General features: G+C 45.1%; 1 protein-coding gene and 1 pseudogene across 3 annotated transcripts in view; one reads left to right on the top strand and one right to left on the bottom strand.

Annotated features, from left to right (window-relative positions):
• DVL1 (dishevelled segment polarity protein 1) overlaps positions 1–25,599 on the top strand; it is a 940,598-nt gene that overhangs the window by 406,961 nt on the left and 508,038 nt on the right. The window lies entirely within an intron of this gene.
• Positions 15,235–16,448, bottom strand: LOC138472113 (tubulin beta-4B chain pseudogene; annotated as a pseudogene).

The raw sequence follows: 25,599 nt of genomic DNA, 5'->3' as shown, positions 1-25,599 counted from the left end.
ACGCCCCAATTCCAGCACTGAGGGGTGCGGAGGGAGGAGGGGCGGGGGGGCAGGGAGTTGAGGTACAGCGGAGACCCGATTGAACGGTGGCACAATAGGTCTCATTGCGCCTGACCGTGACAGCTCCCCTCTAGTTGGCCGCTGCCCGCCCCTCTCCCCGGTCCCCGAGAGATTGCCTGCTTGCCTGCTCGCGGGGCGCGTGATGAGAATCGCTTGATCTGACTGACGGCGCTCTTGATAGCTTTCTTCGGCGTGACGGCTTCTTTCGCAGTTGCTAAGCAGCCGCAGACATGCGCTATAGTGCGAGGGCCTGGGCAAGTCAAGCAGGCTTGGGCAAGCAGCGCCGGGACCTGCTGGCGCAGCAGGGAGGCCGACCGGCCATTTCTCGCTATTTGACTTTAAAAAATAATACAAATATGCGCATGTCAAAGTTCAATTTTGTATCCACATTTTCTGCCAAATCCTAACCAGTCTTCACAGGTGCCTCTGGCCATTTTAAATTGGGGTCAACGCCTGGCTGACAGTGGTACAAACACTGTTGAAACGTTAAGGTCGGTGTTTTTTGGGCAGGTTGGAAGAGGGGCGTGCACAGGTCCAGATACATGGAAGGTTTGCGAAGGCACATAGGCTTTTTATTTAGGTCCAGTATTGGGGAAAGATCACTGTTTGTGCACTACCGCAAACTGTATTTGCTGTGACTTGGTGCTTGCAGCTAAATCGTGTTTTGAACTGCAGCCCAAAAAGGCAGCAGGTGTACGTCCAGCACAGGGCAACCCCAATGACCATTCCCAAAGCAGTGTTGTGTTTTTCCGGAATGGCCCTATGGGAATATAGCATGTGCCTTTTCTTTTACCCCTTCAGTGTACCTTATTCTTTGTAAACATTACACACACTTGTACAACTCTTTCCAATGTTAATAATGGAACATACAAAACGAAGCAGTGTATTGTTTTCCTTTGAAATTTAATGGACCTAAATATTTTGTGTAATCCTTAGAAATATGCATTGTATACTTAATAGCAGTGAGTTGCTTCAAGTTGCAATAAGAGCATGTTTGCACCGCTAAATGTAATCTTGCAGAACCTTCTGGAAATAATAGAAAAACCTCCAGGGCACCTGTGGGGTCAGAGTTCAGCAGACATTCCGCTGCCGTTTGCGGTTTACGGAAATGGTTCAGCCTTTCTTCTGGAGTCTGGAGACCTGTCGCAGGGCCTGGAGGGGACCTTCCTAGCAAGGCAGGTGGCAGGGGAGCTGGGCAGCAGAAGCCAGGCCTTGGGGGCATCATTGCAAGAGCCAGAACCGAGAGAGGAGGAAAGGACAGATCTGTCAATGTCTGTCAAATATGTAAACAATGGACGTCGATTGCAATGCTTCGAGTTTAAAGTCAGGTGTTCAAGATGACTCACTGGGCATTTCACAGGTAATTGACAGCGTTGTTCCCAGATATGCGTCATCGTTGGCTTGGTCTTCATCGTTGCAGGGGGTGGATCAGGCCAGAGGGATTCCCTGTGGCTACCAGGGCCTGGGGGATGTAGAAAGCAGAGGGGCTTCTTCCCTGCTGTATAGGCCAACTGCTCTTTATTTGCATTCACTGCTGCAGGAATGTCGTTTGAGTTCAATTCAGAGGTTTCTGTGACTTTCCCCAATGAAGAAAGACATCAGCAGGCCAAACCCAGTACAGTAGACGGGCCTCTCCAGAACCGGGTTCTCTTACCTCGTTCTGTCCTACTCAACACTACTCTTCCCCACCCGAGGTCGTACTTCCTGTTCTGGTCGAAGTCCACCTCTTCCAGGGTCACATATGGCTAAATGGGACTTTCGCTGCTCTCAAGGGACCCTCATGTGGACCTGTTACCCTCATTGTACCCTCATTTTAGTCAGAACGAGCACTTGGAGGTGGTTCCGTCCTTCTACTCTTCCTTCAACCAGCTTAACACTATGTTGGCATCATCTCTCTCCTGTGCTGCCCCTCAAGCAGGGCCCAGTTAGTGTGACTATCCTCCCTGAAGAGCCCTATAGCGCGGACATGGCACCAGTAAGGCCCAATAGCATCCACTGCACTTATGCAGCACCGTCAGCGTTGGAGTCCTACTCTACTGGTAGAGTGCTGCAGCTCTTAAGAGGGTGCTGCTGCTGCAGAAGCAGGCACACACTGCCAAGACCATGCATAACTAGCAAGGCACTGCTGGTGTCAGTCAGCACTGGCAAACTTACACTGTGGGTGTCCTATAGCACGAAAAATACAGTTCTGGAGGCAGCCCAAGCCACTGCAGCCTTTGAATGGACTGCTCCTGCGAGGGAAAACTCACACTGTTAGAACCCCGTAGCACTGACAGTTTTCTTGCCAAGGAAGCTCACACTGTTGGGGTCCAGTAGACTTGACATGACACTGCTGGAGAATAGGCAGGCTGATGAGGGTCTGTAGCACTCATGTTGCACTCCCAGAGGAAGCTAAAACTACTTGGTGAGGTGGGATAGCTCAGGGGCAACATGTTTGTCTTGGAAGCAAGGCATCACAGTGCAACAAAGGCTCGGATCGCGATCCTGCACTTAGAAACCAATCTCTGGTATTAAGCCCATTATAAAAAAACAATGATAATAAAAAAATAAATACTTGAAGCATATATCACTGACAGTGCACTGCTGGCGTCCAATAGCAGTGGCAAGGCACCACTATTGGAAGCTCACACTGGCGAGGCCCGATTACTATGACAGCATACTCCTAGAGGTAGCTCACAATGCCCAAGGCACATATGGGTACTATTTGGGTGCTATTACACATCTAGCTTAGTGCTGGATCAATGTTACAGAGCGAGGGCCTATTATCCCCGACAAGTTATTCTGGGTGAAGCGCAAACTCCTAGAGTTCCATAGCACAAAAAGGGCTCTGTTGGGGTACTATTGCGCTGATAGTTTTTATCTCTATGAAGTACCTACTAATGTAATCCTTTACAGAAAGGGCACTGCTGGAGGAAGCTTACACTTCTGGGCCTGTAGCTTGACAAGTGACTGCTAGAGGAAGCTCAAACTTCTGGGTGTGTAGCTTGACAGGGCAATGGTAGAAGATGCTCACAATTCTCGGCTTGTAGCTTGACAGATCACTGGTGGAGAAAGCTCACACTTTGGGGCCTGTAGCTTGACAGGTCACTGCTGGAGGAAGCTCACACTTCTGGGCCTGGAGCTTAACAGGTCACTGCTGGAGGAAGCTCAAACCTTTGGGCCTGCAGCTTGACAGGTCTCTGCTGGAGGAAGCTCACACTCGGGGCCTGTAGCTTGACAGGTCACTGGTAGAAGATACTCACACTTCTAGGCATGTAGCCTGACAGATCACTGCTGGAGAAAGCTCTCACTTCTGGTCCTGTAGCTTAACAGGTCACTGCTGGAGGAAGCGCACATGTCTAGGCCTGTAGCTTGACAGGTCACTGCTGGAGGAAGCTCACACTTCTGGGCGTGTAGCTTGACAGGTCACTGCTGGAGGAAGCGCACATGTCTAGGCCTGTAGCTTAACAGGTCACTGCTGGAGGAAGCTCACACTTCTTGGCCTGTAGCTTGGCAGGTCACTGCTGGAGGAATCGCACATGCCTGGGCCTGTAACTTGACTGGTCACTGCTAGAAGATGCTCACAATTCTCGGCCTGTAGCTTTACAGGTCACTGCTAGAGGATGCTCACAACACCAGAGTCTTTCATCAGCGAGGTGGCACTACTAAAGAAAGTTCACACCACTGGGACCCACACTCCTTGCTGTGCATTGCTGGTTTCCTATAGCACTGACAGACTTTTCCTGCAGAAAGCAGGCTAGGACTGGCCTTTCAGACATTTAGCTAATGCCCAAAAGAGCTGTCAACCAATTTGGGACATTTTTGGCATGTTTTAAGTGCATAATCCGCATTGCATTAAAAATTTATTTAGTGTAATGTGTCTAGCTCGCTTTCAGTGACTGGGGGCTTCTGGGCAATGGCAGTGAGCCATGCAAGCACTTACATTGCAACGGCTGACCTGGAGTATTAATATGCATGAGAAGGGACGCTCCAGATGAGTCAGTGCCCACAAGGCACAGGTGGCTCCACACCAGCGCCAGCGCTTCTGCCTATTGGCTGTCCGGCGAAACCGCCAGATGGCAGGGCGAGTGACTGAAAGGAACGCGGGAAGGGAAACTCTTGCTCGCCCCAGTTGTTGTGCTGTACAGTGTGTATCGTCATTTCCTGCCTCCAGTCGACAGCCACTCAGAGTCTGCCGCGTCAGGGAACACGCTTGCAGCCCTTGTTCCCCATATACTACTGGGGACAAAGTATGGCGCTACAATTTTAAGGAAAGAGCAAGGTCACTGTATGGTATGTTATCTTGCAATTGTATAGCGCCTCCTGCCATAGCTTATGGATCCATGAGGATATACTGCCTGTGACTCTTGTAACGTGCTGAGACCCCTCTTACCTTTCCGCTCTATCTTCAACACATTCTGCATATGACCTAGATTTACTTGCTGCTTTAAAAAAAAATGCAATTTCTCTTTCCCACCACCCCTGTCGCCCCTTTCAGCTTCTGCACACAATACTCTCTCCCCGGCCTCCCGATCCTTCTCTTTATTCAAATCTCTCTTCCTCCGACTATGTTAATTACTTCACCTCCAAAGTCGTCACTCCTTCGCGACTCCTTTCCTCCTGCTACTACCCCGCTGTATTTCCCCTGCTGATTTTGTTGCCTACTCCCTCTCTTCCTTTTCTCCTCTTTCTGACCTCACCACCTCGCTCTTCTTACTCAGGCCCACCCCACGCCCTCTCCTTCTGACCCGCTCCCCACTTCCCTCATTCCTCAAATCTACCCACCCCTTATTCCTTATCTCTCTTCTCTTATAAACTCTTTTCTTCCGCATTCTTGCTATCCTTCTTCATTCAAACATGCGCTTGTTTTCCCAGTCTCCCTTGATTCTTCTGTCCTTGCTAAATGTTTGTCCTATATCCCTCCTACCTTTTCTCTCTAAGGTCTTGGAGTGCGCTGTCTGCTCCCAGGTTTCTTCCTATCTTCGTTCACTTCTTCCTCCTCTTCAATCTGGTTTCCGTCCCTCTCATTCCACTGAAACTGCCCTCTTACACGTCTCCAATCCTTGTATCGCCCCTCTCTATCTTTCTTCATTGGTTTGGCTCTATTCCCGCTCCCGAGTACTTTGCTCCCAGAATCAGCTCTTGCTTTCTGCCCCTGAACCCCCGGTATGTATTCCCATTTCTGTTCCTATACCCTACTTGCCCACAAGCACTGGAATTCTCTGCCCCTCACTATCCGTTCCTCTGCCTCCTTATGCATTTTTCAAAACAACCTCAAAACTCATCTTCTGTCTGCTCTTTCTAATAATTGATTGCTTCTTCTTGTTCTGCTGATTACTAGTTACTTGGATTGTTTAACCATCGTTGCATGTACCAACACCTTTTGTACCTGTAAGTGCGTTGGCGAAAGCGCTCTATAAATGAAATAAAATACAAATATTAAACACACCTATGTTGGTAAGGGACAACAACACCAAACACTTTCTTCACCAACCATACAACACAGTAAACTGAAGCACACATTTACCATCATACAATAGCTTGGTTTTCTAAACCTTTCCATTGTGTTACTTTAATTTGTATGGGAAGTTAAACAAAGCAGCTTTACGCACTTTAATCAGATATGTTCGACCTCTGATTATAACGAGCTTGCTACGTCACTACGCCAACCTAATCTCCAGTTCTGAGCTCCTGAATACAAGTAAACAAAATAATTGATAGCTGGAAGATTTTGAATTCATCATAACTTCTGGCATTGCTGATGGAAACCCTCTAGACCATCGACCTTCCGCCTGCCAAGCCATTGCAGAAAAGGGAAATGCCACATGCAAATCAGTCTTGGGCCCACCCCAAAAGGAGCAGTCCAGCCCACACTTCTTGGTCACATCCCTTCTGCCGAAGACCACAAGCAACCCCAGACATTTTGTGACCTCATTGGGCATCATCAGTGAGGTGTAGCTTGGGCCTCAGGGCCCAGCAGGCTCGGGACCCATGTCTTGGCATACATCTCCCACTTGTGTTGACTAAAGAAAAACAAAAGCAGTCATGGCTGGAAGGCTGAGAGTTAATCTTAATCTCTGGCATAGCTTTGGACAAGCCTCCAGACCATTGTTCTTTGTCTTCCAAGCCATTACCGAAAAGGCAGAGACCATATGCAAATCATGCTTGCTCCCGCTCCAAAAGGCACAGTCCAGCCAACTGCTAGACCACATCCCTGCTGCACAAGGCCACTAGCAACCCCAGACATTTTGTGACCTCATTGGACATCATAAGTGAGGTGTAGCTTGGGCCTTTAGGCCCAGCAGGCTCAGGACCCATCTCTTGGCATATGCATCCCACTTGTGTTGGAGCAAAACAAAAGCAGTGATGGATGGAAGGCTGAGAGTTAATCTTAATCTCTGGCATAGCTCTGGGCAACCCTCCAGACCATCGTTCTTCGCCTGCCAAGCCATTACAGAAAAGGTAAAGACCTTATGCAAATCATGTTTGGTGCCACCCGAAAAGGGGCAGTCCAGCCAACTGCTAGACCACATCCATGCTGCACGAGGCCACAAGCAACCTCAGACATGTGGCTTCATTGGGCGTCATCAGTGAGGTGTAGATTGTGCCACTAGGCAAAGCAGGCTCGGGACCCAGGTCTGGGCATACTCAGCATATCATTTAGTGCTGCAATGACATCACAGATGCGGGCAGGATACACCACTTTCTCTGCCAGGTATTTATTTTCTTTTTCGGGTGCTGCAAGGTGAGGGGAGCGGTACCCTGGAGCCATTACAACTTTGGCTGTATTTTCTATGGATATACCACCAAGACTCATTTACTGTTTCTGCCGCTCGTAAATCGACCTTATTATGATTGGCAGAATGGCAGTGCTAGAGGCATGTCCTCCACTTTACCTCCCAGCTCAGAATTTGGTGGTGTGGGAAATTAGCGTTAAATTGGCAGTACTGGTATTCATCACCATTTTCTCCCGCATAGTCAAACTTGTAACAAGGCCCTTGACATTTTTGATGTTGTAAATAGTTTTGCATGCCTCCACTCTACTACCCCTGCAATGCTGGTCCATAAGGGACAGTGCAGGATTTGAGAAATGATCACATGAAACTATTGATGGCCATCTTACAACTATGGGATGCATTGCACCTCGCTCTCGTTACCTATCAGATGTTACTTGTTGGAATATAGCCCTGTGGTTGATAGCTGCTGATCTATATAATTCTATATATGGTAGTGTTGGGCCTCTCAGTGACTCCACCTCCCTGATCACCCGTGCTATCTCTGAAGGCACTGCTAGTACCAGGCGGCATGTAGATCAGTAGTTTCCTAACTACTTTTGGATACCCCTCCTCAACAGAGGTAATGCTGGAAGGGCCCAACCAAATGATAGCAGTGCTTATATTTTCTATTAAAACCAGTCAGTCAGCTCCCTTCCAAAAAAGCTTTGCCTCCCTCCCACTTGGCATCCTCTGGGCCCATCCAGTGGGGGCATCCCCACAGCTTGAAGACCACTGCCCTAGATACTCATAGGTCATTACAACTTTTCCTGTGTGGACAGAACGTGCCGCTATTACCGGCACGTTTCCGCACCAGCAAAGTATAGGTTTGCCAGTGTGGTGGAGGAATTACCTCCAGCTAAAGCTGGCGGTAATTCCTACTCCCTAGCGGCAAATCCCCCATGGAGACCATGCAATGTGGATTTACCACCTTTAACAGCCCTCATTATCCAGCGATAATTCCACCGGACTGAGCGCTGGTAACGGTTATGCTGGTATCCTGACAGATTTACCGCCAGGATACCGGAAAACTTGTACTGAGCCCCTTTGTCTCGTATCCTCCTGAACCCTGTTCCCGAGGTTTTCGCTCCCGTATCAAGTCACTCATCACTCTCTCTACATGCGTTTTCCTTACTCAGGCTCTAGGGCTGCCTTTGCCAACACAAGAATGGAGGAAAAATGCACGTTCACGAAGCGTAAAGAAAGGGAGGGGTTAAGAAAAGTCAGGTACACAATTCTCATCCACCAGTAAAGGCCAAGGGCGAACTGAACCTTGTGACGAAAGGCATACTCAAAACCTAGTTAATAACATTTAGAGGACATTTTTCAAAAAGGAAAGACACACTTTAATGCCACAGCCTTTTAATTCACAGGGCATGTGTGCAGGTGCCACCTTTCACATAGCCATTCACACATTGGACATCTTCAGATTTGAATGCCTTAAACCCTACATATGGCCCCGAGGAACCTAGCCCACGGTCTGTTTGTAGACCCCTTCTGAGTTTGCTGGAATGACTAACTCGTGTAGGGGCCCCTTACATCTATGCACGGTGCAGGGATGGCAGGGCAAAGCATTGATCAACACTCCTATTGTGTGCTGCCCTGCATGGCAGGTGGCAGGGAGTCTCCTTTCCCGAGACCTCTGTATCCCGGACCCGCCCTCCTGGAGGTCTGGCATCTGGTTTGCCTTGCAGCCCCAGCCTATCCTCCTCCCGTCCACCTTCCCTTCCCAGGAGTGTCCCCAAATGAACTTCCCTTTCTCCTTATCCCCTTTTCGCTCTGTCCCCCATCCCCCTTGAGGGGATTGTAGTGGGTTTCACAGGGCGCGAGGCACTGTTCAGAAAATGGCTGCATTTCTCCTGTGCTATCCATCTTGCTCACCCTCTATAAGTACCTGTACATATGTATTTTATTTTATTTATTTATTCGCATTTTTAAAGCGCACATCAGCCCAGGGGCATCGCGGCGCTGTTACAGATATACATTGCTGGTTACAAAGGAGCGCTTAGTGGTTACATTAACAGATACATTTAGATTCATCTTAGGGTTACCTAGTACATAGGACATAGCATATGCCATAATGCATAGCATAATGCATAACGGTTACATTAACAGATACATTTAGATTCATCTTAGGGTTACCTAGTACATAGGACATAGCATATGTCACAATGCATAGCATAATTCATAATGGTTACATTAACAGATACATTTAGATTCATCTTAGGGTTTCCTAGTACATAGGACATAGCACATGATTTTATTAACAGTTCATAGTACCTAGACTGAGGTAAATACAGTGCAGCTATCAGATTGTACATGCCACAGGGTGTGTGTTTCTCTTGTCTTCTGTCTTACCTTTTGCTTATGTATATTGCATTTTCATAGCACTGCGTGTTGCTGTATTGTAAGGAAAATCGGCGGAAAGCTTCTGCATGTGTTATGTGTATTATTACTAAGTAAGTACCCTCTTACCAAACTCTCTGCAGCATTTACCATCATGCTTTGTACTTCTTTTTCACGTTTGCTCTTTTCCTAAGTTTGTCTCAGCACCGTGATACTTACGGGTTTGGGCGCTGCCAATAAATGCAATAAATAAATAAATAAATACATAAATAAATAAATAAATGACTCCCAATATATGTCCTCACTCCGGCCGAAGAGCATCCTCCTTAGGGTGGCTAATTTTACAAAATGGTTGCGCAGGACACTTTAGACGTGGAGGCCCATCAGAAGGACTTTGGGGTGCATGGGGTCCGTACAGCATGACTCAGGCTCCTCTTTCCCCAAGCTCCACTTTTATGGTAACACGAGAGGCATAGGGATTTTAACAGATACATAACACAAACAATACACCAGTATGATTGTTATACATACAGAGGACTGACCTGTCGGATATCTCGTGAGGGCCTATCCTTGAAATTCTGATGCCCTGTGTGGCAGAAGACATGCAGGCCCCCTCATTGGCATATACAGTGATGTCATCAGAAGTGAAATCACAGAAAATAAGGTTATGAGGAGTGTCGTCAGGATTTGATACTCTTGCCTGCATCATTGGTGGTGACATTTTAAGGAGTTGTCTTGTGTACGAAAAAGACAGCTACGTTTGTGTTGTGCAGTTTATGAATGGACACTATTAACATGAATGGAGGACAGCACAGGGGCAACAAGGGGGCACAAATACAGCAAGGGGCAAACAAGAGAACATAAATACAACAAGGGGGGCCAACAAGGGGGCACAAATACAGCAAGGGGGGGCAAAAAAGGGGACACAATTACAAGGGGGCAAATAAGGGGGCACAAATACAGCAAGGGGGCAAACAAGAGGGTGTGCACCTTTTGTACTTTGCTGACATTATAAGAAGTTGGCCTATTTTTCCAGGTGTTCATGATTCATCTTCTGAGTGGCTGAGAGGCAAATGTTTATGGGGTGCCTAAAATAACCTCTCAACCCTTAGCCCCGACCCCCTCTTAATCCTGCACTAGGCGGGATCCCCCAATAAAAAAAGTCAATTTCCACCGCTGGTATTGAGCAGAAAAGACATCACTTCCGAAAGAGAGACAGTTTAACAGAAGAGATATCACTCATAACTCAGTTTCAAATGATAGTCAAAGACAGTCTGTTCAACAGATCAAATATAACCTAAAGGTGCTGTGTACAGGGGAAAGGAGGCAACAGCTCCCTTGGTTCTTTAGCAATGGTTGCAGGAATCTCACGTTGCCCCTGTAGAATTGTTATAGTTTTCAGTTTCTGGCAGAACATCCCATTGACGGCTGGTGAATTTTTGAATTGATGGAGTGTAACAAATTCTACCAAATATGCCAGAGCGACTGAGCGTAGCGATGGAACCCAAACCAATCAAGAGGGTTTGGGGGAGAGGGGGGGTCTCACCCCCGGAGGATAAAAAAAAAGGCTGCTTAACATGGTGCATTTTACAGCACCCTTTTTTGTAAACATTGGGTAAAATGCCAAACAGTTTGCAATTAGTTTAGGGTAACTCATGAACAAATCCAATAAAAGTCACCAACAGTGCACAGGAGCACTTCCCCAACACATTTTCATGATGTCTTTGTCCACAATATATGCCATTTTAAAAACACCTTCATGCTGGTTGTGCCCATACATTTTCATGCTGCCTGCAACAAAATATGCCAGTATTTGCATGTAAGAACACACTTGTTTTTGCTTAGCACATAATGCCATAAATGGCTTTACCATTAAAAATGTCAAGTCACTGTATGAAAACATGTACAAACTGGCTGTATCAAAAGGCCAGTATAGCTTTATCAAAGATGCCCAATACAAAATATCATGCCACAGTAAGATATGGCTAGACTTCCTGCACCAAAATGCCAGTCTAGCTACATAGTATTACTTATCATGCTTTCTTTTTCAAAGCTGCCCAATACAAAATGACATACAATACAAAGAAATGGCTAGATTGTCTGTACCCAAACGCCATTCTAGCCGCAGAACTCAAACCATACTTCCTTTATAAAAGGATGCCCAATACAAAATGTCATGCCACAGTAAGAAATGGATAGCCTGCCTGCACTAAAATGCCAGTTTGGATACATAGTAATACTTATCATGCTTTCTTTATCAAAGATGCCCAATACAAAATGGCATACAATACCAAGAAATGACTAGATTGTCTGTACCCAAATGCCATTTTAGCCACATAACACTACTCATGCTTCCTTTATAAAAGGATTCCCAATACAAAATGTCATGCCACAGTAAGAAATGGATAGACTGGTTGCAATAAAATGCCGTTTTAGCTACATAATAACATTTATCATGCTTGCGTTATCATAGATGCCCAGTAAAAAATGCCATGCCTGATCCCTACCAGGCGAACACCTCACACGCACACAATCAATGTGAGTCATGGTATTTCTTTTACTAGGGATCCATCATAGATACCTGGTAGGAAAATGCTGTGCCTGAACCCTGGGCCTCCCAGCGCATCAGATTCATGCATTCTTATAATGTGTGAATGCAAGGCACTGGGGGGTGGCAAGGGGTCAGGCATGGTATTTTAAATTAGGCATCTATCATAGATTCCCAGTAAAAAAATACCATGGCACTGGGAGATGAATTTGGCCAGTGGGGTTGGGGGAGGGTGTTCAACAACAGCATTTTTAAAATGCCATAGTTGCACAATCCCCCTTAAAAAAATCAACTCAAGCACAAGCACAAACAAAATGTTCACACGCATGTTGTCACTCATTCACACGTGCACCCATCATCATACACTGACTCATTACACACAACACGGAACACCAGAGGTTTGATCCCCGGGTCTGCGCTCAGAAACCTCTGGGTATTAAGCGCATTATAAATAACCTATTATATCATATCATATATCATATCATAACACAAGCATACACACACATTTACATGAACTTACCTTCTGCCCCAGTCATGAAGTTTCTTCCTATTGCTACAGCTCCCGCTTAGCGCGAATAGGAACCAGAAATCAAAGAGTGCTTTCTGGTTCCTGCACAGGCACGCAAGAGCCGTAGCACTGATGATGAAGCACCCTACTCTGTTTGTATGCTCGTGGAGGTGCAGGAATGCTCCCTCACTCATACTAACATGCAGTTACACAGCCAGCGTCCCCAATGGGCCATGCAAGGGTGGAGAAGAAAAACTCCTCCGGCGTTTCATGGCCCATTGGACATGCGTGGTTGGGGACCAGAACTGTCAAACGTAAACCGCATTTCCCATTGACATTTCAAGCTAGCTCAGGCGCGCTCCCACCGCTGCATAAAGCAGCTTAGGGGGTGCTCAATGTTTACACTGGCTGGCTGGTCGGCTACTCCCTAATGGGCGAGGGTACCGATGGTTCGGCGCTCCCCCGCCCATTATGGACGACCGCCACTGGTAAATCCTCAGTGACATGCACAGGGTCAGTGTGGCTGGAGATGAAATAATGTTGACTATGAAGCAATGCACATGAATTGCCATGTTGGTAATGCAGTGATTTTGAGTACATTAAGAGAACCATATAGGTACTCTACAGCAGAAGGCTACCAGGGTATCTCAGCCTGTTGGGCGACTGTTGCTGAGATGTGTTAAAACTGGCCATTCATTTCATGACATTTTTCAATTCCTTATAAAAAAAAAAAACTAGTGCTGTAAAATGTGTTCAGCCAGGGGATGGGTTGGGCTCGTCGTTAGTTTATATTCAGGGTGAGGGTGGGGGAATTTCTGCCCCACATTGAAAATCTAAAGTTGCCGTCCATGAGTGTACAGTTTAGTTTCCTAATAACTGCTGTCAGCACAATAGAAGCATTTATTTCTGATTAAGCAGTTTGACAAGCATATAAGGTCTTTGGAAATATAGCCTGTGATAATAAAACATAAAGCAAGGGGCACAAAAACCACAGGGTATTTGTGTGATAGTCAAACAAAAAACTAAACAGTTTAAAGAAAACCAGTGGATGTTAATTTAAGAAGGATGTTTCAGTTTGGAAAGGTCTTTTTTGTTTTCGTCTATGAAAGTGTAAGCAGCTCATTTGGAAAACAATAGTGTGCCCAGCATGTGGGAAGCCTGCTTTTAACAGTGATCACCCCACCCCAGTGATATTCATGGCCACTTGATTCCCATAGTGTCCGTTTCAGGCGAGAAGAAAAGACACAGACTAAGCAAATAGGACCTGCAGACTCACAGATGCCAGCTGGGCAAATACGCCTCTTTAAGACTCCTGGAAAGAGTTATTTGCCAGGGGGGGGGGTGCAATTATTAGGAGGGGGCTAGGCAGCAAATAAGGAGGGTGGTACATGCTTCCCTTTGCCCCCTCTAGGGACGTCTATGAGTTGGACTATGATTCGCCCAGGATCACACACTTTGCTTAAGTGGTGAAATCAGGATTTGGACCCAGTGTGCAATGTAAGCACTTGACCACATATCTTCCCATCTTATAGTTCATGTCAATATTTGTTATGGTTTGGGTTTCAGGAACGGAAACAATAATTCGTTTTAAAAGCAATTCCTTGAAAAGGACACAAATTACATAAACAACGAACCGGCCTACAAATACGATGTTACAGAAACATGTTGAGCAAAACGAGTATGATCATAGATGTGCTTTCCCCATACTGAATAGAAAGTAATAGTGGCATCCTGCATATGTATGTGAAGCGAAACGCATCTCTTTTGCAATTTAAAACGGTATTCATGTTCAAAGAAAATACTATTTGAGCTCATCTGCCTGAGCCAGTAGGTTACACGACATGCAGCCGTATGCTCCCCACCCACCCAACTATTCACCATCCGTTTTCACCTTTTAGGGGATAATAGCCCTTCCCCTGGCACTGGCTTAAAATAGCTACATTCGTTTAAATACAACTCTGCAGTAGTAACATGTAAATAATTAAATAATGCTGAAAATGATATTGCACTACATTATATACCATGCATTTTTGGACCTTGCAATGATGAAAAGCTGAGCTGATTTGGGCAGAATCGGATCCAGTGACTGCAGCGGTTCAGATTGCTGCAAGATGTGCATTTTTACCAACTTACCCATTTTGCTAGATTAATAGATGACACTGATCATTTTATTTCTGATCATTTTATTGGTTTTAAGAGCAGCTGTAGAGCTATTCCTAGAATCTTCATTTTAATCTGTGAAAGCCAATAGATCATTCATTTTGGTAAGAACCTGCAGCTAAAATTAAGACACTGCTTCCCAATCCCTACCAACCTTTTAGAAGCCTAGGCCAGCCAAAAAACCTTGCCAGATCACATTTTCAACTAGAATCATACCGCCTTTGTCAGATGAGGAAAGAGGCTGAGCCGGGTACACTGACCTGTGACCGACTTTTCCCCATCCCTCTTATCCTTCCACAGAATCCGGCCTGTTATTCATTCTTCCCGTTGTATCTCTGTAGAAGTTCTTGTTCAGGATGTCATACCATAGTATTATAGCCAACCTGGTCCATTGCACATTAGTGACATTTATTTTTCCCAAATGAAATGCAGCTCTAAAAGTAACAGGCTCACAGGTTGTAGCGGGCCTGGTGTAAATGAATGATATGATAGGTTATTTATAACACACAAGGACCTGGGGATCGAACCTGTGGTGCTCTGTGATGTTTTGCTTCCAAGGCGAGCACGTTGCCCCTGAGCTATCCTCCCGATAGTAATTGTTGTGAATTATATGATAGGTTAATGGTGGAGTCCCACTTGACATTGGTTAGCTCGATAGATCTACAGATCAACACAGCTTCAAGTATTGAGAAGTGGACTCGTGGCATGTCTTTTTTTTTACTGTGGTGCAGGTCTGTACAACATTGGAAAAGAAACAGACTGCGGAACACACGGAGTAGGGCAGCAAACGAACAATCCAGTTAAACTGGTTCTCGTTAACAAATAAACTTCATGCAACAAAATGTGCAGACATGTTAGTTTCATGCAACTTCCTCTTCTGCCTCCTCCTCAAACTCCCCTTCCTCCTCAGCTGTAGCATCCTAATACTGTTAATACTCCGACACAAGATCAGTCACGTTGCTCTCCGCATCTGTGCACTCCATTTCATCCACACCCTCCCCTCTATAACAATGCAAAAAGGCCTTTCGCAGACCACGGCACCGAACTGCTCAGAAATATGCCTGTATAGCCGTGCTGTTACCAATGAAAGTAGCAGACATTTTTCACCCACGTATGGAATGTGGCAATCTGCGGTTTTGACATTGTTTGGGATCCATTCAACGAAATAGCTTCTGTTTTTGTTCTGCACATTGAGCATCTGCTCGTCCACTTCCTTCATGGACTTGCGGGCCCTGAACACAGCAGCCACAGTGAGGTTCCGGCCATGACGCGGGTCACAGGCGGCCATCTTGTTTTTAGCATCAAACATCTTCTGCGTGAGCTCTGGAACAGTTAAGGCACGGTACTGTCGGCTATCACGACTTGTGAGTGGGGTAACGCCTGGCATGAAGAAGTGCAACCTGGGAAAGGGGACCATGTTTACTGCAAGTTTACGTACCTCAGCATTTAGCTGAGGAACCGCAAGCAGGTAGTAACACCACTCAGAGTTGCAGACACTAAATGATTCAGGTTACCGTAAATTGGAGTGGTAAGCTTCAAGGTTCTGAAGCAGTTGTCATACAGTGCTTCATTATCAATGAAGCTGGTGAACTGAAAGTGTGGCATTGTATGGTTCAACAACAGTATCCAATACTTTGGAGGATGGCCCGACACTGAAAGTGTTCATTATTCTGTCTGGGTACTCCTCACGGATTTTGCTGATAAGAAGGGTATCCAGTCCAGAGCCAGTAGCACCACCAATGTGAGGGTGAGCTGAACTCCCTGAGGGAATCGTAGCTCTCTGCTTCTTTATTTACTACATCCAATAATGAGTCCACAAGTTCAGCAGCTTCTGTTTAGTGTCCATTTGCCCAGTTGTTACCATAACCATTCTGCCTGAAGACAAAGTTATCTGGCCAAAAGGCCCCAACCGCACACAGTACATAGTTCCTGGCTCAAGATCCACCAAAACAGCACAGGGTATATACTTACCACTGGTAGCTTCGTTGTAGTAGACATTGATTCTTTCCAGTTGAAGATCACTGTCGCCATGGTGGCTACCGTTGGGATCAATGCCATGTTGATCGCTTATCATTTGCTTATTCTTGCTTCGTGTGTATTATCTTTGCCAGACAATCAGAGCAGACTGTTGCAGTCTTCAGTGAACGGAACCAGAGACGTAGCCAGGGTTGTCTAAAAAGTGGGGCCTGAAGCTAATGTAGTTGGGCCCACCGCAGTGGCATTAATATCTGTAAATGCCCACAGAGTGCTGCTGAGTGGACATTTACAGATTTTGGGTGGGCCTTGCCCACTCTGGTCCTACCCTGTCAACACCTCTGCGTCTAACACCTCTGATTCAGCCCTGTTTGAACATTCAACAGCAGCTTGCATCCTGGGTCATGCAATTTAGCTTTCCCTATATCTTTGTCCAGCAATTCATCAAATGCAAAGGGGTGTTAGCTAAAAAGCAAAGACTGGCCACTGGTCAACTTTTTCCCACCACTGCCTTCTTACTCTGTGTGGTGGTTGTGAAGCAGATCGTCATGCCATATCCCTACCATATTTGCTTCTTTGCATTCTTTTTTCCACGCTGTATCTTTTCCCACTGTAAGCACCTAGAGATACTACTGAACTAGAGTTATGGTTAGCAAGGCCAATTATTAGCAGAAGGGCCCCAAACAAGACCGATTCACATGACCAGAATGCAAAGAAAAAAATATCTAGTATTTGCACAATGAGGTTCCAAGCACAATTAAAATATTCATAGACTCTGAAGTGTCTTTCATTCATGCAGCATCCAATAAAACATCAAATAAATGGAGATATATTGTGAGCAGCAGCTTGATATATTTATCGGGTTTTGTTTGTGAGACATTATCCATGACAATGGCGCTCATACAAGTGAGCCGGTCCAGACATAAGGTGCCAGTAACAACGTTACCAGCACCTTTTTCCAGACCGGATCACTCCGAGCCTGCCGTTACAGGCAGTGATCAACCGGCAGGCCTGACCTGCCAGTAGGTCAGCCCCCTACCAGCAGATAAATCACTGAGGTACCGGCACCGTTAGCAACGGTGGACTCCACGGGAATGGGAATTTACCGTTCTGCCGCTGCCTGTAACACCCCGGTATTACCAGAATGTCGGGTGGTGGAAAGGGCAAGCCGAGGTTGCTGGTAGCCGCCGGTACTACCGGCAACCTCGTAATGAGAGCCAATCTCTCTGAAGAACCTAGAGTTCTAAAGCAGAGGTCTTGTTATGCCCCAGGTCGAGTGTAAGTGGTGCATGTTGTACTGTGTGTTGCTGTGCATTCTGGTACTCGTAGTATTGCTTTTCATTTATTGATGTAGATCTCTAAGTGACAGAATGGCAAAAAAGGTGGCAGGGTTGATGACCCGTTCACGGAAATGGATACGAAAGATGCTTACAAAACAATGATGTTGCATGGAGTACGCCTGCTCAAGGGTGCCTCAAGGTTGCTCTTTCTTTTCACTCCTTCCTCTCCCCAATTTTGGGGGTCTCCTGCACCCTCTGTTTCTGCTCCCTGCACCTTCTGTTGCCTGACTGGACCCACTAGCCTGTTCCCCACCTTCCTACCTGCTGCAACGTTCTCCCACCGTGTAGAAGTATGAAGCTGCATCGGTCTCTGCGCAACTCTCTTTTGTGTGTCATGCTTCTCTGTGCTAGTCTAGGAGCCAGAATCCCTAGTCCCATGTTACACTGGAACAACTTGAGAGGGTTGTGAAGTTGCTTACTCCTTTCATTATTTGAAACAGGTCTCCGGCATTTTGTTTTGCATTATGTAAATAAAATGTGCAGTATTTTTATTTGCTTGTCAGTTTGGAATTTTGCACATGGAAGTGTCACTGAGGGTGAAATTGACCCTATGACCATTTTCCTTGAATTGCTGCCTTCGGGCCGGACCTAACTGATGATAGATTTGTTAATCACAGCTCCAAGGAAAGCCACAGAATTCTAATGTAATTGAGGGTCTGGTAGGAAGCCCAGTCACGACAGCGCTGGCCGAAAAAAACATTTTACAACCGCACTGGCCTCTCCCAATCCAACAATTTAGCAAACATGAGGGTAGTGCCACACCCCATATAACTATCGTGAATGTACGCCCATGGCGGCAAAGTCTTTTTCTTGGGACTCCAGAGTCATGAAACTCAGACTGAAGTTCCACGGGAGAGAGAAAAGTCTGGATCCATTACCAGACAACCAGATTACCTACTCATTCAGAAATGGATGCTTAGTAACTGGATATGCTTAAACCGCACAAAGACCAAGCTCATGCTCTTTCGGACAAACCAAGAAAAAAGCTAAATCCAGCCTATGCCACTTTTCAACTTGACACCTGTTCCATCAAGGTAGTTGACTAGGTAAAAAAAGCTTGGAATAATAATTGAGGCATCTCTGAACTCAGACGTCCATCTCAACAACATTGCCAAAAATACACACCATTATCTCAGAGTCCTGAGACAAATAAATCCACTAATGTCGAGAGAAAATTGTGAAACCCTCGTCAGAGCTATAATCTTGCCACGGCTAGACTATTGTTACACCTTACTCAGTGGAGCCAGTAAAGGAAATATCCAGAAGTAACAGATCCTTCAAAATGATCATGTTAGGATAGTACATTGCGCGATATAAATAAAATATAATTTCATTTCATACATAACATATCTAGGAAAGAACATAATACAGTGGCGATATAAATAAAATATCATTTCATTTCATACATAACATATCTAGGAAAGAACATATTTCCAACTATCGGAAGAGACTTCACTGGTTGCCGGTGGAAAAAAGAATTCAGTTCAAAGTATTCTCTTTAACCCATAAATGTATACATGGGAGGGCGCCGGAATATCTAAAATGCACCTTGACAAGATACATATCTAACAGGACCCTCAGATCAAGCTCAGCACATTTTCTTACCATTCCTCGTGCCAAACTAGTTAGAGGAATAGGCAGATCGTTTCCCCACAGAGCTGCAGGTGCATGAAACATCCTACCGACACCTGTACGAACAGAAGGAAAATACAACACATTTCTGAAAAACTTGAAAACCCTTCTATTTGTCTAAATAGTGGCTGACCATGTATGTCATGTTCGACTTTTGGCTATCTGTCCGCCCTGATGCCTGCAGGCTATGGCGCGTTATAAATAAATAAATAAACCGGACAACAGGACACAGCTTTACCAATACAGTCAGTCCAGATACAATCTGGGCAGGTGGCAACCTTAGCAATGCTCAAAGGTGTCTGGGACTGCTTTATCTGATTGAAGACCTCCCTCTTCCTCCACCCACACCAATAGCGAGAGAGTTGCATCTGCTGGTCATGAGTACAATTCAGAGTTTCCTTCAAGAACGCTTTTACTACTTGCATTGACAAAGCCAAATGGTTCGGCTTTTGCAGTTGTTTATTTAACTTTACATTTAAAGGCACAGATTTATGTTGGCCCCAAAAAGAATCGTCTCAGCTCAAAGAACATACCAGCTGAAATGCTGGTCATCACATGACTATTATTAAAGGAGCTTTTAATCTCTGCTGGCTGATTAAATACTTCTAGCATTTTAAATTAGCAGATGAGGCATGAAGACTGCAGCTTATATTTCCTGATATGAAGGCCCATACAATGCTTTTGATATTTGTACCATCTAGCATGACATCATCAATATTACAACACACCTTTAAGTCCTAATTAACAGGGCTATAACCAATGTATAACAGAGCCCATGTGTAAACCCTAGCAGTATGTTCACTACATGGCCAAAAAGTAGGGCTGTACCACTCCCAAGAATAATGAATGCATGCATTAAACAGGAGATACACATAGGGAAGTATCCATTGCATTGCGTGATAGCTGTCATATGCAGCAATATGCTAATATTGCGCTGTCCCTAGACCTAGCATAATTTTACCAGTTATGCCCGTGCAAAGGGGGCATCACATTCATGTAAACATGCAAGTTATAACTGATCTAAGGAAGATCCGAAAGTGTAAGGGCTATAAACTCATGACTAGCGAAGAAATATTTGTGAAGCGTTCATGCCGTGATGGATAATAAGGATTGATTAAAGCCAGGGACATTGAAAATGAAGAACTGTGATGAAGAATTGTGATAAAAGAAAAGGACTGTAGTGAAGGACTATGGCAAATGAGAAGGACCCCAATGAATAACTATGACAATGAAAGACTGTGATGAAGGAGAAGAACTATAATGAATAACTTTGATGAAGGAGAAGGACTGTGATGAAGGAGGAATGTGTTGACGTAGAAGAACAATGGTGAAGGACTATAATGGAGGAGATTTGCTTTGCTGAAGGATGACTGTGTCAAAGAGGGACTGTGATCATGCAGAATCGCGATGAAGGAGGACTGTGATCAATGGAAGATCTACCCTGAAGGAGAAGGTGTGTGGTGAGAGAGGAAGACTATGATGAAGGAAGACTATGTCGAAGCAGAGTGACTGTGAAGTAGGTCTGTGATGAGGGAGCCGGGCTGTGATGGAGGAAAAGTACTGCGAAGAAGAAGGACTGTAATAAGGGAGTGGTGAAGGAGAAGGTCTGTGATGAAGAGAATTACTATGACCGCATAGAAGGATGGCATGAAGGCCTTGATGAAGAGAAGGACTGCATATTTGGAATGTGATGAAGGAAAATGATGGCAATGAGGTAGGACTGTGATGAAGCGTAACGTCTGTAATGAAGGGGAAGAACTGTGACGAAGGACTGATAAAGGAGAAGGACTGTGACAGAGGAGGAGAAGGACTGTGATGAAGAAGGATTACAATGAAAGAAAATTAGTGTACCGAAGGTGAAGGACTGTGATGATACAGACTTGTGAGAAATGAGGACTGTGATGGAATGGAAGTATTTACATGAAGGAGAAGGACTTCGGTGAAATTGGAAGACTAAGATGAAGGAAGACTATGACGAAGCATAGACACTGCATTGAAGGACTTTGATGAGGGAGAAGGAGGACTGTGATAAGGGACTGTGATGAAGGAGGACTATAATAGGGACGGTGATGAAGGCCTTTGGGAAGAGAAGGACTGCACATTGGGAATGTTAGTAGAAGGTCTGTAATGAAGGGGAATAACTGTGATGAAGGACTCATGAAGGAGAAGGGCTGTGATTAAGGACCGGCGAAGTACAATGACTGTGACAGAGGAAGAGGACTGTGCTGAAGAATTTAGGACAGAGAAGGACTGTGATGAAGGAAAAGGACTGTGACAAAGGAGTTTGACTATCACTAAGGACTGATGAAGAAGGGCTAACAAAGGACAAGTAATATGACAAAGAATAAATCACGTGACAAAGTAGTGGGACTTTTCGAAGGAGAAGGACTATGATGAAGAAGGACTGCAATGAAGGAAAATAACTATAACAAAAGTGACGGAATGTGATTTGGACTGTGGGTGAAGGAAAATAACTGATGCAGGAGAAGGGCTATGAAGATGGAGAAGGACAGTTGTGAAGAAGAGTGAAGCTCTGTGATGAAGGACTGTGATGAAAACTGTGAGGAAGGAAAAGGATGCCATGAAGGGGAAGTACCATGATGATGGACTGATGAAGGAAAATAACTTTGATGAAGGAGAAGAACTAAGATGAAGGAGGACTGTCATAAAGGAGAAGGAAGAACTCTGATAAAGAAGAGGGTTATGATGAATGACTGATGAAGGGAAAAGACTGTGATAAAGGACTGCAAAGAAGGACCGTAATGAAGGAGAAAGGCTGTGAAGAAGGGCTGTGATGAAGGACTGTGATGAAGGAGAAGGACTAGGACGAAAGAGGACTTTGGGGAAGGACACAAGATGTTTAACTAAGGTCTGTGACAAAGGTAAAGGAATATGATGAAGGATTGATGAAGGCTAATGAATGCGATAAAGGAGAATGACTGTCATGAAGTTAAATGACCGTGACAAACGAAGGAAAATGACGATGGAGGACTGTGACGAAGGACTGTGAGGAAGGAAAAGGACTACTTATCATCACCCTGTCTCACCTCTCCTTTCTCTGTAGCAATTTGTTGCCCACAAGGTGGTGCACATCTGTGCCAAAAGCAAGAACAGCGAAAGCATTTTAGAGTACAGCACACCAAATCTCGAATACCACTGTTTCGTAGCAGAGGTAAATTCATTTGTTTCTGAATCCCATGGTGGGAAAGGGCAAAAAATAAGAGCATCCAGTAATGTTTCCATTTTTATTGCGACATTCATACACACACACATGGTACTACTTGTTTGCCCGTAGCAGAAACCTCCCTCTGCTGGTTGCCAGGGGCAGGAACTTAAGGCAAAGTCGAGAGAAGTCAGAATTGTATTTGTATTGACAAAGTCGGATCCCATAGTCCTTTGGGACAGGCATCAGGAGAGGGGGGAGATGGGTCGCTCAGCATCAGAGAGCTCTCACCTGGTGCATAGGTTTTAACATCTCCCATCCGCAGTCAGTTTTCCATTTCCAGGTACCATGTGGAACCGCCTGAGCCCAGACCAGATACACCTCTCTAGATATATATGCCAGAGAGATTATGCTGGACATTATTTCACTATTTAAGTGCAGGAGTGGGCAGAGCCTACCATGATTCCTTTTTGGATTTCAGGACAAACATACACGCCCTTAGCACTTTAGGGTTAGAAGATCTCTTAGAATTGTGTGTGGCAGGGTAGGGCTAGGATTGCCCCTCGTTGAGACCCACGGCTGCATAGGTTTCTCTATTATTTATTCCTTTAGAATATGTATCCTAAATTCTATATGTGCATTCAAAATATGTGTGCCACACGCAATGCCCATTGGATGACACAAAAAGGTAGAGAAAGGTGATGCCCCTGTTTGAAGGCCCAGAGCAGGCTCCCACAGGCACACACCTTCCAGGCCATTGAGAGAGTCTTGGCATCATATATGTTATACCATGGAAGTGGCTGATTTTTCTGTGTCATACTACTGCCCAATATAATCTGCCCATTTTGCCAAAAAAACGCTGAGATAATCATAAAATTCACTGTTCCTCAAAGCATGCGTTGGGCTTCATTCAGAGTTAGATGGAGTGGCAAAAAGTGGTGGTAACGGAATTACTACCACTCTTACCACTCTGCCAAATCCTGAATTTGTCTTGAAGTGGAGTGTTTACCGCCAGCATCATGCTGCATGAAATCCTCCTCCTTAATGCCTGTCAATGGTCAAAATCGGCAGATTTACCGCTGGTGGTAATTCTGCCAAAATTCCCATGGCGTCCTATGGACTGCAATAAATCGAGACTTACACCGCCTACCACCACTTGTAATCCCTCAGTAAATCCACGGGACCAAGTAGCACTAACAGTAATTCCATTTGGCGGTAGTTCTGTGGAAGCACCACCAAACTACAACCAAAGTCGTAGTGAAGGCTATTGTTTTGATTTCTGTTGTCATACAGCCTAGGTGCACCACATTGGATTTTGACACATGCACTTCCAGTCCCGTGTTCTCCATGTAACAGTAATGTAGCAGGAGTCAGACATGTCAGGAAACGAGAATTTGTGGATCATTTTTCTGTATCTATAGGTGTCAGGAAGGAGTGTGTGCTGGCTAACCCTATTATGCCTGTTCTTTCCTTAGAAGCATCTTTTTTTATTGAGAAAGGGAACTCTGACTGAACCTTTGTGTCTAGAGCCCAGGTTGTAATCTGTAGCTGATGGAATCAGCCTCTGACCAATTGAATACTGGATTAGGTTATAGGGTAACCCGGAAGATGGAGTATTTCAAGCCACAATTAATGGTATTTTAGGCTTTGATACTTGTATGAAGATCCAGTGGCTGGCTGAAGAAAACATTGAATGCATTGGTCTTCCGAACTCAGTGGGAGTCTCCAACTACAATTACTAGGGATTTTGGGATGTTAGAAACGAGGCAATGTTGGCAACTACCATTACTAGGGATTTCCTAGTAATACACTGGCCTATATAATCAGTCCATTTATTAGATTTTGAAGAAAAGGATGCTAAAATAATCATACAGTCCACTGTGTTCCTCAAGGCAAACATTGTTTTTGATGTTTGTTGTCCTACAGCCTTGGAGCACCCGCTTTAATTTTGACAAATACACTGTTAGGACCCGTTCCTCCATATAACATGTGCACACATACATCTATATATGTACGTTAGTGGGTGCCCTGACCATCAATACAGCATTGTCATCATATAGGAATATAGGTAAGCGCTGTTGACCTAGACAGGGCATGTCAAGGGTCTCCCCTTCCAATAATGCAGCCACTGAGTTAAAATACAAATTGAAATTGTTTTTTGGGCAGGCATGGAATTGGCTTTTGTAAGGCGCTGCCACAATGGTAAAACCTGGCCATAATATGGTCATTGCTGTCACCAACAGGCCTTACCTCTGATTTCTTGCTGCACGATGGATGCTAGAGGTAGGTCATGTCACTCCCGGAATCCTCCCTGACTGGAGGTGATGCAGAAACACACTCCTGCCCAGTTAGCTCCCGGAAATTTCAGGAACACGTGGAGGAAAAAGAAAGGCTGAAAACATCTCTAGTAGATGTGCAGACCGAAGACTGATGATCCAGAAGCAGTAATGGGGATTAGGAGGATTGAAGGCAATATCCAAGGACTGAAAACCAGCAAGCAGCAATTAATGGAGAATTGGAGGATTGAAACTGCAGGAGCAATAAGAACATGAACCAAGAACAGATTCTTTGAGTGAAGAAGGAAAACTGGAGAATCAAGGAGAATAGTAGAAGGAGAAAACTAGGAACAGAGCTATGCAGGAAACCTGATATAGTGTCCGCTCAAGGAAATTGAATGTTGCGACACGAGGAAACCGAGTCCCATGTATGTTTATATTTCTGGGTCATCAGCACCACTGATGACGTCATTGCGCACACGCTGCGGGTTCTGCAGGGCGTCTGTACATGGCGGCCATATTGGAATGGGCCAGTAGTCCTCCAATGAGCGTACCGCAGCACAGTAAGTCTGACAATTGCTGGAAAATGGCGTGGGTACCTGAAAATATGATATCAGTGCTTGCAAATGCCTGCCTAACACCGATACAAGAGCCAAAACTGTTGCCATTGCCAGTGCTTATTTTTAATAGGTCTTCTGTGCAAGGAACAAAACGTTGAGTATGTATATATTGCTTATAAACAAAGTTCCTGAAGGCACATATAAGACATTTTTACTACCCCAACACCTCATTTACAGGTGCAATTAAGTCATTAACTCACAGAGGACTGAATCGAAATAA

Source organism: Ambystoma mexicanum, chromosome 8 (assembly GCF_040938575.1).
Source record: "Ambystoma mexicanum isolate Mex_15411 chromosome 8, UKY_AmexF1_1, whole genome shotgun sequence".
Taxonomy (NCBI): domain Eukaryota; kingdom Metazoa; phylum Chordata; class Amphibia; order Caudata; family Ambystomatidae; genus Ambystoma; species Ambystoma mexicanum.
This window is presented reverse-complemented; position numbering and strand designations above follow the sequence as displayed.